Raw genomic sequence first — 19066 nt, forward strand, 5'->3', positions numbered from 1 at the left:
TTCTAGGAAAGTTCCCACGATCTAGGAACAGCCAGCAGAGGGCGCCTCACCGCAAATGCAGGTAAATATAGGTCAATGACCTACTTTACCTTCATTCCCTTTGGTTTTGCAGCCACGAGCATCAATGCATTAGCACAGCTCGTGGCTGCAAAATATTTTAACCCCTTCAGATGGATTTACATCGTTGGACGTGACAGATCCTTGGAAGGTATGTATATTGTTTTTTTTTTTTTAATTTACAGATCGAGGGTCTTCAGTGAGTGGATTGAGGGATTGAGAGTAGAATAAATTAATACAACAACCTTTGTGATTTTTTCATTAAATTAATTTTTAATAATGTGTGTGTGTTTTTTTAACCCTTTCCTAGTATTGGATTAATAATGGATAGGTGTCATAATTGACACCTCTCCATTATTAATTAGGCTTAATGTCACCTTACAATAGCAAGGTGACATTAACCCTTCATTACCCCATATCCCACCGCTACACGGGAATAGGAAGAGAGTGGCCAAGTGCCAGAATAGGCGCATCTTGCAGATGTGCCTTTTCTGGGGTGGCTGGGGGTAGGTGTTTTTAGCCAAGGGGGGCCAATAACCGTGGACCCTCTCCAGGATATTAATATCTGCCCTCAGTCACTGGCTTTACTACTCTGGCGGAGAAAATTGCGCGGGAGCCCACGCCAATTTTTTCCGCCATTTAACCCTTTAATTTAGTAGATAGAACGGCCAAATTTTGCATATACACACTACTAACATTAGTAGTGTGGAATATGCAAAAAAAATGGTGATATGAGATGGTTTACTGTATGTAAACCAGGTCTCATATCATGTCGGGTTTAGGAAGGAGAAAGCAAAAGCCGGTAATTGAATTACCGGCTTTCTGCTATATCGCGCTGCATGAAATATTAATATATATACATATATGTGTCTACTGACATATATATATATAGACAGTATATATGTTTTTCTTTTTTTTAACACATGGATCCCTTGTATAGCCGTATGTCGGTTTTGCAAGCCTGCGATAAAAACACGCAGTACGGATGACATACGGATTACATACGGAGGATGCCATGCGCAAAAAACGCTGAAACACCCTGCCTACGGAGGAGCTACGGACCACTATTTTTGGGACTTTTCAGCGTATTACGGCCGTAATATACGGACCGTATTTTCATACGCTGTGTGTGACGCCGGCCTGAAGATGGGAAAATATCTCCGCATATGGCAACAGATGAGATGAAACAGCACATTAAAAGGGTTACCAACTACTAGGAAAACTCCTTCTTAAATATTTAAAGAGATTGGGCACTTTCACCTGTTAGTGCAGAAACTGAGCAGCAGTTCTGTCCATAAAATGGTGGAGGACCATGTCAGCAGACAAGTCCATCTGCCTCCTCTAAAAGAAAAGCAGCTTTCCCATTTACGGTGTTTTACAATTGGAGGACTGATTGACTGATCTGGTCACATGCTCCTCTGTTATGAACTGGTCGTTTAGAAACACAATGGACCTGGTGGTTAAGAGCACACAAAGTGACCTGATAGTTACTAATAACATAGGACGAGCTCTGAGACGTGGGAACTCTGCTGACCGCAATCCCTAATCCTATCACACCACACTAGAGGTAGCCGTGGAGCGCTCCTGACCAGACCTAGGCGCCTCGGCACAGCCTGAGAAACTAGCTAGCCCTAAAGATAGAAAAATAAGCCTACCTTGCCTCAGAGAAATTCCCCAAAGGAAAAGGCAGCCTCCCACATATAATGACTGTGAGCAAAGATGAAAATACAAACACAGAGATTAAATAGATTTTAGCAAAGTGAGGCCTGACTTCCTGAATAGACCGAGGATAGGAAAGATAGCTTTGCGGTCAGCACAAAAACCTACAAACAACCACGCAGAGGGCGCAAAAAGACCCTCCTCACCGACTAACGGTACGGAGGTGCTCCCTCTGCGTCCCAGAGCTTCCAGCAAGCAAGACAAACCAAAATAGCAAGCTGGACAGAAAAAATAGCAAACCAAGATACACAAGCAGAACTTAGCTTATGCAGTGAAGACAGGCCACAAGAAGGATCCAGGAGAGAGCCAGACCAATACTGGAACATTGACTGGAGGCAAGGAACAAAGAACTAGGTGGAGTTAAATAGAGCAGCACCTAACGACTTAACCTCGTCACCTGAGGAAGGAAACTCAGAAGCCGCAGCCCCACTCACATCCACCAGAGGAAGCTCATAGACAGAACCAGCCGAAGTACCACTCATAACCACAGGAGGGAGCTTGACCACAGAATTCACAACAGTACCCCCCCTTTGAGGAGGGGTCACCAAACCCTCACCAGAGCCCCCAGGCCGACCAGGATGAGCCAAATGAAAGGCACGAACCAGATCGGCAGCATGAACATCAGAGGCAAAGACCCAGGAATTATCTTCCTGACCATAACCCTTCCACTTAACCAGGTACTGGAGTTTCCATCTCGAAATACGAGAATCCAAAATCTTCTCCACTATATACTCCAACTCCCCCTCAACCAAAACCGGGGCAGGAGGATCAACGGATGGAACCACAGGTGCCACGTGTCTCCGCAACAATTACCTATGGAATACATTATGGATGGAAAAAGATGCTGGAAGGGTCAAACGAAAAGACACAGGATTAAGAACCTCAGAAATCCTATACGGACCAATGAAACGAGGCTTAAACTTAGGAGAGGAAACTTTCATAGGAATATAACGAGACGACAACCAAACCAAATCCCCAACACGAAGTCGGGGACCCACACAGCACCTGCGGTTAGCGAAACGTTGAGCCTTCTCCTGGGACAATGTCAAATTGTCCACTACATGAGTCCAAATCGGCTGCAACCTATCCACCACAGTATTCACACCAGGATAGTCCGAAGACTCAACCTGCCCTGAAGAGAAACGAGGATGGAAACCAGAATTGCAGAAAAACGGCGAAACCAAAATAGCCGAGCTGGCCCGATTATTAAGGGCGAACTCAGCCAAAGGCAAAAAGGACACCCAATCATCCTGATCAGCAGAAACAAAACATCTCAGATATGTTTCCAAGGTCTGATTGGTTCGTTCAGTTTGGCCATTTGTCTGAGGATGGAAAGCCGAGGAAAAAGACAAATCAATGCCCATCCTAGCACAAAAGGCTCGCCAAAACCTCGAAACAAACTGGGAACCTCTGTCAGAAATGATGTTCTCCGGAATGCCATGTAAACGAACCACATGCTGGAAAAACAATGGAACCAAATCAGAGGAGGAAGGCAATTTAGACAAGGGTACCAAATGGACCATCTTAGAGAAGCGATCACAAACCACCCAAATGACCGACATCTTTTGAGAGACGGGGAGATCCGAAATAAAATCCATAGAGATATGTGTCCAGGGCCTCTTCGGGACCGGCAAGGGCAAAAGCAACCCACTGGCACGAGAACAGCAGGGCTTAGCCCGAGCACAAATCCCACAGGACTGCACAAACGAATGCACATCCCGCGACAGAGACGGCCACCAAAAGGATCTAGCCACCAAATCTCTGGTACCAAAGATTCCAGGATGACCAGCCAACACCGAACAATGAACCTCAGAGATAACTCTACTCGTCCATTTATCAGGGACAAAGAGTTTCTCCGCTGGGCAACGGTCAGGTCTATTAGCCTGAAATTTTTGCAGTACCCGCCGCAAATCAGGGGAGATGGCAGACAAAATTACCCCCTCTTTGAGAATACCCGCCGGCTCAGGCAAACCCAGAGAGTCGGGCACAAAACTCCTACACAGGGCATCCGCCTTCACATTCTTAGAGCCCGGAAGGTACGAAACCACAAAGTCGAAACGGGAGAAAAACAGCGACCAACGAGCCTGTCTAGGATTCAACCGTTTGGCAGACTCGAGATAAGTCAAGTTCTTGTGATCAGTCAAGACCACAACGCGATGCTTAGCTCCTTCAAGCCAATGACGCCACTCCTCGAATGCCCACTTCATGGCCAACAACTCTCGATTGTCAACATCATAATTACGCTCAGCAGGCGAAAACTTCCTGGAAAAGAAGGCACATGGTTTCATCACCGAGCCATCACAACTTCTTTGCGACAAAACAGCCCCTGCTCCAATCTCAGAAGCATCAACCTCGACCTGGAACGGGAGCGAAACATATGGCTGGCACAACACAGGGGCAGAAGAAAAATGACGCTTCAACTCCTGAAAAGCTTCCACAGCAGCAGAAGACCAATTGACCACATCAGCACCCTTGTTGGTTAAATCAGTCAACGGTTTAGCAATGCTAGAAAAATTATTGATGAAGCGACGATAAAAATTAGCAAAGCCCAGGAACTTTTGCAGACTCTTCAGAGATGTCGGCTGAGTCCAATCATAAATGGCCTGAACTTTAACAGGGTCCATCTCGATAGTAGAAGGGGAAAAAATGAAACCCAAAAATGAAACCTTCTGAACACCAAAGAGACACTTTGACCCCTTCACAAACAAAGAATTCGCACGCAGGACCTGGAACACCATTCTAACCTGCTTCACGTGAGACTCCCAATCATCCGAGAAGACCAAAATATCATCCAAGTATACAATCAGGAATTTATCCAGGTACTCTCGGAAGATGTCATGCATAAAGGACTGAAATACTGATGGAGCATTGGAAAGCCCGAATGGCATAACCAGGTACTCAAAATGGCCCTCGGGCGTATTAAATGCTGTTTTCCATTCATCGCCCTGTTTAATACGCACAAGATTATACGCACCACGAAGATCTATCTTGGTGAACCAACTAGCCCCCTTAATCCGAGCAAACAAATCAGACAGCAGCGGCAAGGGGTACTGAAATTTGACTGTGATTTTATTTAGAAGGCGGTAATCAATACAAGGTCTCAACGAACCGTCCTTCTTGGCCACAAAAATAGAACCCTGCTCCCAATGGCGACGACGACGGGCGAATATGACCCTTCTCCAAGGATTCCTTTACGTAACTCCGCATAGCGGCGTGTTCAGGCACAGACAAATTAAACAGTCGACCTTTAGGAAACTTACTACCAGGAATCAAATCGATAGCACAATCGCAATCCCTATGCGGAGGTAGGGCACTGGACTTGGGCTCATCAAATACATCCCGGTAATCCGACAAGAACTCTGGGACCTCAGAAGGGGTGGATGATGAAATAGACAGAACTGGAACATCACCATGTACCCCCTGACAACCCCAGCTGGACACAGACATAGATTTCCAATCCAATACTGGGTTATGGACTTGTAGCCATGGCAACCCCAACACGACCACATCATGCAGATTATGCAACACCAAAAAGCGAATATCCTCCTGATGCGCAGGAGCCATGCACATGGTCAGTTGGGTCCAGTACTGAGGCTTATTCTTGGCCAAAGGCGTAGCATCAATTCCTCTCAATGGAATAGGATACTGCAAGGGCTCCAAGAAAAACCCACAGCGCCTAGCAAAGTCCAAGTCCATCAAATTCAGGGCAGCGCCTGAATCCACAAATGCCATGACAGAATAGGATGACAAAGAGCAGATCAAAGTAACGGACAAAAGAAATTTCGACTGTACCGTACCAATGGTGGCAGACCTAGCGAACCGCTTAGTGCGCTTAGGACAATCGGAGATAGCATGAGTGGAATCACCACAGTAAAAACACAGCCCATTCCGATGTCTGTGTTCTTGCCGTTCAGCTCTGGTCAAAGTCCTATCACATTGCATAGGCTCAGGTTTATGCTCAGATAATACCACCAAATGGTGCACATTTTTATGCTCACGTAAGCGTCGATCGATCTGAATGGCCAAAGACATAGACTCATTCAGACTAGCAGGCATAGGAAATCCCACCGTGACATCCTTAAGGGCCTCAGAGAGACCCTTTCTGAAAGTTGCTGCCAGTGCACATTCATTCCATTGAGTGAGCACAGACCACTTCCTAAACTTCTGACAATATATCTCTACCTCATCCTGACCCTGACACAGAGCCAGCAAATTTTTCTCTGCCTGATCCACTGAATTAGGTTCATCATAAAGCAATCCGAGCGCCAGAAAAAACGCATCAATATCGCATAATGCAGGATCTCCTGGCGCAAGGGAAAATGCCCAGTCTTGAGGGTCGCCACGTAATAAAGAAATAATGATCTTAACTTGTTGAACTGGGTCACCAGAGGAGCGGGGTTTCAAAGCCAGAAACAGTTTACAATTATTTTTGAAATTCAGAAACTTAGCTCTATCTCCAGAAAATAAATCAGGAATAGGAATTCTAGGTTCTAACATAGATTTCTGAACCACAATGTCTTGAATATTTTGTACTCTTGCAGTGAGATGATCCACACAAGAAGACAGATCTTTAATGTCCATCACTACACCTGTGTCCTGAACCACCCAAATGTCTAGGGGAAAAGAAAGACAAAACACAGTGCAGAGAAAAAAAAATGGTCTCAGAACTTCTCTTTTCCCTCTATTGAGAAGCATTAGTACTTTGGGCCTCCAGTACTGTTATGAACTGGTGGTTTAGAAACACAATGGACCTGGTGGTTAAGAGCACACAAAGTGACCTGATAGTTACTAATAACATAGGACGAGCTCTGAGACGTGGGAACTCTGCTGACCGCAATCCCTAATCCTATCACACCACACTAGAGGTAGCCGTGGAGCGCTCCTGACCAGACCTAGGTGCCTCGGCACAGCCTGAGAAACTAGCTAGCCCTGAAGATAGAAAAATAAGCCTACCTTGCCTCAGAGAAATTCCCCAAAGGAAAAGGCAGCCCCCCACATACAGGTCCTTCTCAAAAAATTAGCATATAGTGTTAAATTTCATTATTTACCATAATGTAATGATTACAATTAAACTTTCATATATTATAGATTCATTATCCACCAACTGAAATTTGTCACGTCTTTTATTGTTTTAATACTGATGATTTTGGCATACAACTCCTGATAACCCAACAAACCTGTCTCAATAAATTAGCATATTTCACCCATCCAATCAAATAAAAGTGTTTTTTAATAACAAACAAAAAAACCAACAAATAATAATGTTCAGTTATGCACTCAATACTTGGTCGGGAATCCTTTGGCAGAAGTGACTGCTTCAATGCGGCGTGGCATGGAGGCAATCAGCCTGTGACACTGCTGAGATGTTATGGAGGCCCAGGATGCTTCAATAGCGACCTTAAGCTCATCCAGAGTGTTGGGTCTTGCGTCTCTCAACTTTCTCTTCACAATATCCCACAGATTCTCTATGGGGCTCAGGTCAGGAGAGTTGGCAGGCCAATTGAGCACAGTAATACCATGGTCAGTAAACCATTTACCAGTGGTTTTGGCACTGTGAGCAGGTGCCAGGTCGTGCTGAAAAATGAAATCTTCATCTCCATAAAGCATTTCAGCCGATGGAAGCATGAAGTGCTCCAAAATCTCCTGATAGCTAGCTGCATTGACCCTGCCCTTGATGAAACACAGTGGACCAACACCAGCAGCTGACATGGCACCCCACACCATCACTGACTGTGGGTACTTGACACTGGACTTCAGGCATTTTGGCATTTCCTTCTCCCCAGTCTTCCTCCAGACTCTGGCACCTTGATTTCCGAATGACATGCAAAATTTGCTTTCATCAGAAAAAAGTACTTGGGACCACTTAGCAACAGTCCAGTGCTGCTTCTCTGTAGCCCATTTTGGCACCTGTAGCCCATTTCCTGCACACGCCTGTGCACGGTGGCTCTGGATGTTTCCACACCAGACTCAGTCCACTGCTTCCTCAGGTTCCCCAAGGTCTGGAATCGGTCCTTCTCCACAATCTTCCTCAGGGTCCGGTCTCCTCTTCTCGTTGTACAGCGTTTTCTGCCACATTGTTTCCTTCCAACAGACTTACCATTGAGGTGCCTTGATACAGCACTCTGGGAACAGCCTATTTGTTGAGAAATTTCTTTCTGGGTCTTACCCTCTTGCTTGAGGGTGTCAATGATGGCCTTCTTGACATCTGTCAGGTCGCTAGTCTTACCCATGATGGGGGTTTTGAGTAATGAACCAGGCAGGGAGTTTATAAAAGCCTCAGGTATCTTTTGCATGTGTTTAGAGTTAATTAGTTGATTCAGAAGATTAGGGTAATAGGTCGTTTAGAGAACCTTTTCTTGATATGCTAATTTATTGAGACAGGTTTTTTGGGTTATCAGGAGTTGTATGCCAAAATCATCAGTATTAAAACAATAAAAGACGTGACAAATTTCAGTTGGTGGATAATGAATCTATAATATATGAAAGTTTAATTGTAATCATTACATTATGGTAAATAATGAAATTTAACACTATATGCTAATTTTTTGAGAAGGACCTGTATAATGACTGTGAGTAAAGATGAAAATACAAACACAGAGATGAAATAGATTTTAGCAAAGTGAGGCCCGACTTCCTGAATAGACCGAGGATAGGAAAGATAGCTTTGCGGTCAGCACAAAAACCTACAAACAACCACGCAGAGGGCGCAAAAAGACCCTCCGCACCGACTAACGGTACGGAGGTGCTCCCTCTGCGTCCCAGAGCTTCCAGCAAGCAAGACAAACCAAAATAGCAAGCTGGACAGAAAAAATAGCAAACCAAGATACACAAGCAGAACTTAGCTTATGCAGTGAAGACAGGCCACAAGAACGATCCAGGAGGGAGCCAGACGAATACTGGAACATTGACTGGAGGCAAGGAACAAAGAACTAGGTGGAGTTAAATAGAGCAGCACCTAACGACTTAACCTCGTCACCTGAGGAAGGAAACTCAGAAGCCGCAGCCCCACTCACATCCACCAGAGGAAGCTCATAGACAGAACCAGCCGAAGTACCACTCATGACCACAGGAGGGAGCTTGACCACAGAATTCACAACACTCCTCCACAAGCAGCATCCACTTTATGGACAAAAGTTGGGAAATTTGTAAGAAAAGCTGCTCTAACAAAAGAAAGTGGCATCCCTTTGAATGACCCCAGGTGAAAAAAACAAACCCAAAATCCATTGTTTTTCACATGACCGCTGCAGCATGTCATAGGCCGCTGATCGGCTGCAGCCATAATGTTTTCAAAGAAGGGGGAGATGGTGGAAATAGAGGGAAAACCAGCAGGTGGGAAGGTGTATTTAAATGATTGACCCTGCCATGATGCTACAAGCGGTGGGACTTTGAACAGTCATTCTGTGCTGACAGAGTCCCTTTAAGATTGCCTAATCTATTGCCACAAGTGCGTTGAAAAGAAAAGAGTTCAGCATGAATTATATGGAAAGGCAACTTTGCATACTTCAGTAGATTAGTGTTATTTCCAAATAGACCACTTCCGTATTGAGAAATGTGGCACACCCTGTAATTGGCACAGTATACAATATGCCACTATTATCTGCAGATTATGTTTCCAGGACAGTCAATCCTCTATATCGGGTAAAACACAACATCAATCTCCTTTTCATGTATATGATATAGCAGCAGCACTAGAAAAACACGTAAGGTTGCTCTGCTATTCTAATGTGGTTTCTTATCCAAACGTACCAAGGATCCATAATAGAAGGGACTTTTGTATGGGCTCTTGTGTTTGTCCAACACATTGCCGGCTGCAGAATACCATGCAGAGTCAATTCCATCTATAACACCACATCCTTTCTACTCCTGAATGCTGATCTAATCTAAATTTGATAAACTTATTATTCAGACTACAGTAGTGCTTGAAAGTTTGTGAACCCTTCAGAATACTGCAGATTTCTGCATAAATTTAAAAGCAGATAAAAATCAAACGAAACATAGAATATTAGACTTTGTAAATGAGGAAAATGATCCAATATCACTTATCTAAGTGGCAAAAGTATGTGAACCCCTGCTTTCTGTATCTGGTATGACCCCTTTGTGCAGCAATTTTATACCATTCATTCCTCCCTTCACCTCTGTTATGTCGGTTGGTTTTCTCCTATGAACTGCTCACTTTATGTCTTTCCATAACATTTCTGTAAAATTATGGTCAGAACTTTGACTTGGCTATTCCAAAACTTTACCATTATTCTTCTTTGAGCATATTAGATGCACACAGGTGTTTCTCACAAAATTAGAATATCATCAAAAAGTTAACTTATTTCAGTTCTTCACTGCAAAGTGTGAAACTAATATATAGAGTCAATACAAACAGAGTGATCTATTTCAAGTGTTTATTTCATTAATGTTGATGATTATGGCTTACAGCCAATGAAAACCCAAAAGTCATTATCAGATAATTAGAATAATTAACCAAAAACACCTGCAAAGGCTTCCAAAGCATTTAAAAAGGTCTCTTAGTCTGTTTCAGTAGGCTCCACAATCATGGGGAAGACTGCTGACTTGACAGATGTCCAGAAGGCAGTCATAGACACACTTCACAAGAAGGGTAAGCCACAAAAGGTCATTGCTAAAGGAGTTGGCTGTTCACAGAGTGCTGTATCCAAGCATATTAATGGAAAGATGAGTGGAAGGAAAAATTGTGGTAGAAAAAGCTGCACAAGCAACCGGGATAGCCGCAGCCTTGGAAGGATTGTTAAGAAAAAGCCATTTGAAAATTTCCCAAGGAGTGGACTGCTGCTGGAGTCATTGCTTCAAGAGCCACCACACACAGACGTATACAGGACATGGGCTACAAGTGTCACATTCCTTGTGTCAAGCCATTTATGACCAATAGCCAACGCCAGAAGCATCTTACCTGGGCCAAGGAGAAAAAGAACTGGACTGTTGCTCAGTGATTCAAGGTGTTGTTTTCAGACAAAAATAAATGTTGCATTTCATTTGGAAATCAAGGTCCCAAAGTCTGGAAGAAGAATGGAGAGGCACACAATCCCACGTGCTTGAGGTCTAGTGTGAAGTTTTCACAATCAGTGATGGTTTGGGGAGCCATATCATCTGATGGTGTAGGTCCATTGTGTTTTATCAAGACCAAAGTCAGTGCAGCCGTCTACTAGGAAATTTTAGAGTACTTCATGCTTACCTCTGCTGACAAGCTTTTGGAGATGGAAATTTCATTCTCTAGCACAGTGTTCCCCAACTCCGGTCCTCAAGAGCCACCAACAGGTCAGGTTTTCAGGATTTCCTTAGTATTGCACAGGTTACGGAATTATTGCTTGTGAAGGTGATGCAATTTTCACCTGTGCAATACTAAGGAAATACTGAAAACATGACCTGTTGGTGGCTCTTGAGGACCGGACTTGGGGAACACTGCTCTAGCAGGACGTAGCACATGTCTACACTGCCAAAAGTGCCAGTACCTGGTTTAAAATCAACAGTATCTCTGTGCTTGATTGGCCAACAAACTCACCTGACCTTAATCCTATAAAGAATCTATGGGGTATTGTCAAGAGGAAGATGAGAGACACCAGACCCAATAATGCAGATGAGCTGCAGGCTGCATTCAAAGCAACCTGGGCTTCCATAACACCTCAGCAGTGCCACAGGCTGATTGCCTCCATGCCACGTCACATTGATGCACTTATTGATGCAAAATAAACACTTAACAGAAATAAACACTTGAAATAGATCACACTGTTTGTACTGACTCTATATAATATATGAGTTTCACTTTTTGTATTGAAGAACTGAAATAAATTATTTTTGTAAGAAACACCTGTACATACTGTATATACATGCATATTAGTCCATAGACCTATGTACCTCAAGGTCACACTTCGTACCTAGATGTACAACACATAATCCAAATCAACAGGATATGAAATAAAGCAGTGATTAAATTTGATTGAAAATAGAAATAGTTTTATTAAAAATTCATGACAACAAGTAAAGAAGTTAGAAAAGCTGCCTCATGTGAACAGGAGGCGCAGCGGAAATGTGGCACCGTAGAGTCTGGTTGCCACGCTGATACTGTATAATGGCCACAGAGTGATCCACATACTGTATAATGGCCACACATGATTCTCAATACGGTATAATGGCCACACAGCGCTACATACTGTATAATGGTCACACAGTGCTCCATACTGTATAATGGCCCCACATGATGCTCCATACTGTATAATGGTCACACAGTGCTCCATACTGTATAATGGCCACAAATGATGCTCAATACTGCATAATGGCCACACAGTGCTAAATACTGTTTAATGGCCATACATGATGCTCCATACTGTATAATGGACACACAGTGCTCCATACTGTATAATGGCCATACATGATGTTCAATACTGTATGATTACCCCACATGATGCTCAATATTGTATAATGGCCATACAGTGCTCCATACCATATGATGGCCAACATCATGCTGCGTACAGTATAATTGCCCAACGTGATGCTCCATACTGTATAATGGCCACACATGATGCACAATACTCTATAATAGCCGCACATGATACTGTATAATGGCCACACATGATGCTCAATACTGTATAATGTCCACTCAGTGCTCCATACTGTATAATGGCCATACATGATGATCAATACTGTATAATGGCCAGACAGTGCTCCATTCTGTATAATGGCCCCACATTATGCTCCATACTGTATAATGGCCCCACATGATGTTCCATACTGTATAATGACCCCACATGAAGCTCCATGCTGTATAATGGCCACATATGATGCTCCATACTGTATAATAGCCCAACCATACCCATTTAGCACTGCTGATCACACTGTTTCATAAACAATAATTATAAACAGAAAAAAATATGGCAACACAGTGCTCCATACTGTATAATGGCCACACATGATGCTCCATACTGTATAATGGCCACACGTGATGCTCAATACTGTATAATGGCCACACATCTTGCTCAATACTGTATAATGGCCACAGAGTGCGCCACATATTGTATAATGGCCACACATGATGCTCAATACTGTATAATGGCCACACAGTGCTCCATACTGTATAATGGTCCCACAGTGCTCCATACTGTATAATGGCCACACAGTGCTCTATACTGTATAATGACCACACAGTGCTCCATACTGTTTAATGGCCACACATGATGCTCCATACTGTATAATGGACACACAGTGCTCCATACTGTATAATGGTCCCACAGTGCTCCATACTGTATAATGGCCACACAGTGCTCCATACTGTATAATGGACACACAGTGCTCCACGCTGCATAATGGCCATACATGATGTTCAATATGGTATAATGGCCCCACATGATGCTCTTTACTGTATAATGGCCATACAGTGCTCCATACCGTATAATTGCCACACATGATGCTGCGCACAGCATAATTGCCCAATGTGATGCTCAATACTGTATAATGGCCACACATGATGCTCTATACTGTATAATGGCCACACAGTGCTCCACACTGTATAATGGCACCACAAGATGCTCCATACTGTATAATGGCCACACTTGATGCTTAATACTGTATAATGGCCACACATGATGCTCTATACTGTATAATGGCCACACAGTGCTCCACACTGTATAATGGCACCACAAGATGCTCCATACTGTATAATGGCCACACATGATGCTCTATTCTGTATAACAGCCACACAGTGCTCTGTACTGTTCAATGGCCCCACATGATGCACCATACTGTAAAATGGCCACACATGATGCTCAATACTGTGTAATGGCCACACAGTGCTCCATACTGTATAATGGCCCCACATGATGCTCAATACTGTATAATGGCCACACATGATGCTCAATATTGTATAATGGCCACACAGTGCTCCATGCTGTATAATGGCCACACATGACGCTCAATACTGTATAATGGCCACACATGATGCTCAATACTGTATAATGGCCACACATGATGCTCAATACTGTATAATGGCGTCACATGATGCTCCATACTGTATAACCGCCACACAGTGCTCCATACTGTATAATGGCAAAACATGATGCTGCGTACAGTATAATGGCAACACATGATGCTCAATACTGTATAATAGCCACACAGTGCTCCATACTGTATAGTGGCCACACATGATAATGCCAGTGTATAGTCGGGGCTGTAGATGTGTCCCACCAGCTCTGCTTACAATGCAGGCAAAGATTTCACCACCTGTCGCTGTCCACACTGCTGCCTCACAGACCCTGCACAATGCAATTAAGCCCAGCTCTGCGAACTCTGCATGCATTCGGAGAACACCACTGTCTACTGGCTCCACTACATAACTGCTGCAGTACATAAAAGATATATATATATATATATATATATATATATATATACACTGTGCTTATGACTAACAGGCTGCAGTGTATTGCTCTGGCTAACAGTCTGCAGTGGATTGCTGTGGCTAACAGGCTGCACTGGATTGCTGTGGGTAACAGGCTGCACCGGATTGCTTTTGCTAACAGGCTGCACTGGATTGCTTTGACTAACAGGCTGCAGTGGATTGCTCTGGCTAACAGGCTGCGCTGGATTGCTTGATTGCTCTGGCTAACAGGCTGCAGTGGCTTGCTGTGGCTAAAAGGCTGCACTGGATTGCTCAGGCTAACAGACTGCACTGGATTGCTCTGGCTAATAGGCTGGACTGGATTTACTGGATTGCTCTGGCTAACAGGCTGCACTGGATTGATCTGGCTAATAGGCTGCACTTGATTGCTCTGGCTAACAAGCCACACATGATGCTCAATACTGTATAATGGCCACACAATGCTCCATTCTGCATAATGGCTACACATGATGCTGCATACAGTATAATGGCCACACATGATGCTCAATACTATATAATGGCCACACAGTGCTCCATACTGTATAATGGTCACACAGTGCTTAATACTGTATAATGGCCCCACATGATGCTCAATACTGTATAATGGTCACACAGCGCTCCACACTGTATAATGGCAATACATGATGCTCAGTACTGTATAACGACCCCACATGATGCTCCATACCATATAATGGCCACACATGATGCTGCGTGTACAGTATAATTGCCCAACGTGATGCTCCACACTGTATAATAGCCACACATGATGCTCAGTACTGTATAATGGCCACACAGTGCTCCATATTGCATAATGGCCTCACATGATGCTCCATAGCCACACAGTGCTTCACACTTTATAATAGCCACACAGTGCTTCATACTTTATAATGGCCCCACATGATGCTCAATACTGTATAAAGGCCAGACAGTGCTCCATACTGTATAACGGCCCCACATGATGCTACATACTGTATAATGGCCCCACATGATGTTCCATACTGTATCATGGCCCCTTATGATGCTCCATACTGTATAATGGCCACACATGATGCTTTATACTGTATAATAGCTCAACCACACCCATTTAGCACTGCTGGTCACACTGTTTCATAAAAAATAATTATAAACAGAAAAAAATATGGCCAAACAGTGTTCCATACTGTATAATGGCCCCACATGATGCTCCATACTGTATAATGGCCACACAGTACTCCATACTGTATAATGGCCACACAGTACTCCATACTGTATAATGGCCACAAATGATGCTCAATACTGCATAATGGCCACACAGTGCTAAATACTGTTTAATGGCCATACATGATGCTCCATACTGTATAATGGACACACAGTGCTCCATACTGTATAATGGCCATACATGATGTTCAATACTGTATGATTACCCCACATGATGCTCAATATTGTATAATGGCCATACAGTGCTCCATACCATATAATGGCCAACATGATGCTGCATACAGTATAATGGCCACATATGATGCTCAATACTATATAATGGCCACACAGTGCTCCATACTGTATAATGGTCACACAGTGCTTCATACTGTATAATGGCCCCACATGATGCTCAATACTGTTTAATGGTCACACAGCGCTCCACACTGTATAATGGCAATACATGATGCTCAGTACTGTATAACGACTCCACATGATGCTCCATACCGTATAATGTCCACACATGATGCTGCGTGTACAGTATAATTGCCCAACGTGATGCTCCACACTGTATAATGGCCACACATGATGCTCAGTACTGTATAATTGCCACACAGTGCTCCTTACTGTTTAATGGACACACATGATGCTCCATACTGTATAATGGACACGCAGCTCCATACTGTATAATGCCCATACATGATATTCAATACTGTATTATTGCCGCACATGATGCTCAATACTGCATAATGGTCACACAGTGCTCCATACCATATAATGACATGATGCTGCGTACAGTATAATTGCCCAATGTGATTCTTCATACTGTTTAATGGCCACACTTGATGCTCAATACTGTATTATGGCCAGACAGTGCTCCATATTGCATAATGGCCTCACATGATGATCCATACTGTATAATAGCCACACAGTGCTTCATACTTTATAATGGCCCCACATGATGCTCAATACTGTATAAAGGCCAGACAGTGCTCCATACTGTATAACGGCCCCACATGATGCTACATACTGTATAATGGCCCCACATGATGTTCCATACTGTATCATGGCCCCTTATGATGCTCCATACTGTATAATGGCCACACATGATGCTTTATACTGTATAATAGCTCAACCACACCCATTTAGCACTGCTGATCACACTGTTTCATAAAAAATAATTATAAACAGAAAAAAATATGGCCAAACAGTGTTCCATACTGTATAATGGCCCCACATGATGCTCCATACTGTATAATGGCCACACAGTACTCCATACTGTATAATGGCCACACAGTACTCCATACTGTATAATGGCCACAAATGATGCTCAATACTGCATAATGGCCACACAGTGCTAAATACTGTTTAATGGCTTGAGAAAAGCTCATTTGGAGCCGAAACGTTGCAAGGAGATGTGGGCTTGAATAAACACCTACACGTTATCTCACAGAATATGGAGTGCTGCCCTCTTTTTTGAATACATATGGACTGGTAACAACCGATGGACGGGTTGTCTGGGCTTTGCACCCGAAGATAAGTATAGGATTTGTGCTGTTCCATTTTTTCTATTATATATATCTATAATATAACGCTGGGAGCGTCACTCTGTCCGAAGCCTTTATAGACTGCGCAGGCGCAAGCGCCGGTGCAGTGTGGCCCCCACAGAGTGACGCTCCCAGGAGATCGCGGTATGCGTAAGCACTGAACGCATACCGCGATCTCCACCAGAGAGTCAGGGACCGTGGACGCGCCAGGAGGGAGGGTAAGTATATTCACCTGTCCTCCGTTCCAGCGCTGCGTGCGGCTCCGTCTCCCGGCTCCTCTGCTGTGACAGAGTCCAGTCACAGGCAGAGGAGCCGGAGTGTGTGTTCAAGAAAATGGCGCCGGAAAGCGCGGACTGCGCAGGCGCCGATTCCTGCTGCCGGAATCGACGCCTGCCCAGTCCGCGCTTTCCGGCGCCATTTTCTTGAAGACACACTCCGGCTCCACTGCAGGTGTGTCTTCAAGAAAATGGCACCGGAGAGCGCGGACTGCGCAGGCGCCGATTCCTGCTGCCGGAATCGGCGCCTGCGCAGTCCGCGCTTTCCGGCGCCATTTTCTTGAAGACACACTCCGGCTCCACTGCAGGTGTGTCTTCAAGAAAATGGCGCCGGAGAGCACGGACTGCGCAGGCGCCGATTCCTGCAGCCGGAATCGGCGCCTGCGCAGTCCGCGCTTTCCGGCGCCATTTTCTTGACGACACCTGCAGTGGAGCCGGACGATAGGTGAGTATGGTATTTTTTTTTTTTTATATGGCAGCAGCATATGGGGGCATATAATACAATAGTGGCGCAGGATGGGAGCAGCACATGACAGAACGGGCGCAGGATGGCAGCAGCACATGACAGAACGGGCGCAGGATGGCAGCAGCGCATGACAGAACGGGCGCAGGATGGCAGCAGCACATGACAGAACGGGCGCAGGATGGCAGCAGCGCATGACAGAACGGGCGCAGGATGGCAGCAGCGCATGACAGAACGGGCGCAGGATGGCAGCAGGATGGGAGCAGCACATGACAGAACGGGCGCAGGATGGCAGCAGCACATGACAGAACGGGCGCAGGATGGCAGCAGCACATGGCAGAACGGGCGCAGGATGGCAGCAGGATGGGAGCAGCACATGACAGAACGGGTGCAGGATGGCAGCAGCGCATGACAGAACGGGCGCAGGATGGCAGCAGCGCATGACAGAACGGGCGCAGGATGGCAGCAGCACATGACAGAACGGGCGCAGGATGGCAGCAGCACATGACAGAACGGGCGCAGGATGGCAGCAGCACATGACAGAACGGGCGCAGGATGGCAGCAGCACATGATGGAGACCATATACCAATATAAATGCTCGCCACCCGGGCGTAGAACGGGTTCAATAGCTAGTATATATATATATATATATATATATATATATATATATATATACACTGTGCTTATGACTAACAGGCTGCAGTGTATTGCTCTGGCTAACAGTCTGCAGTGGATTGCTGTGGCTAACAGGCTGCACTGGATTGCTGTGGGTAACAGGCTGCACCGGATTGCTCTTGCTAACAGGCTGCACTGGATTGCTTTGACTAACAGGCTGCAGTGGATTGCTCTGGCTAACAGGCTGCGCTGGATTGCTTGATTGCTCTGGCTAACAGGCTGCAGTGGCTTGCTGTGGCTAAAAGGCTGCAGTGGATTGCTCTGGCTAAAAGGCTGCACTGGATTGCTCAGGCTAACAGGCTGCACTGGATTGCTCTGGCTAATAGGCTGGACTGGATTGCTGGATTGCTCTGGCTAACAGGCTGCACTGGATTGATCTGGCTAATAGGCTGCACTTGATTGCTCTGGCTAACAGGCCACACATGGTGCTCAGTACTGTATAATGGCCACACAATGCTCCATTCTGCATAATGGCTACACATGATGCCGCGTACAGTATAATGGCCACACATGATGCTCAATACTATATAATGGCCACACAGTGCTCCATACTGTATAATGGCCCCACATGATGCTCAATACTGTATAATGGTCACACAGCGCTCCACACTGTATAATGGCAATGCATGATGCTCAGTACTGTATAACGACTCCACATGATGCTCCATACCGTATAATGTCCACACATGATGCTGCGTGTACAGTATAATTGCCCAACGTGATGCTCCACACTGTATAATGGCCACACATGATGCTCAGTACT

The sequence above is a fragment of the Ranitomeya imitator genome, chromosome 3 (assembly GCF_032444005.1).
Source record: "Ranitomeya imitator isolate aRanImi1 chromosome 3, aRanImi1.pri, whole genome shotgun sequence".
Taxonomy (NCBI): Eukaryota; Metazoa; Chordata; class Amphibia; order Anura; family Dendrobatidae; genus Ranitomeya; species Ranitomeya imitator.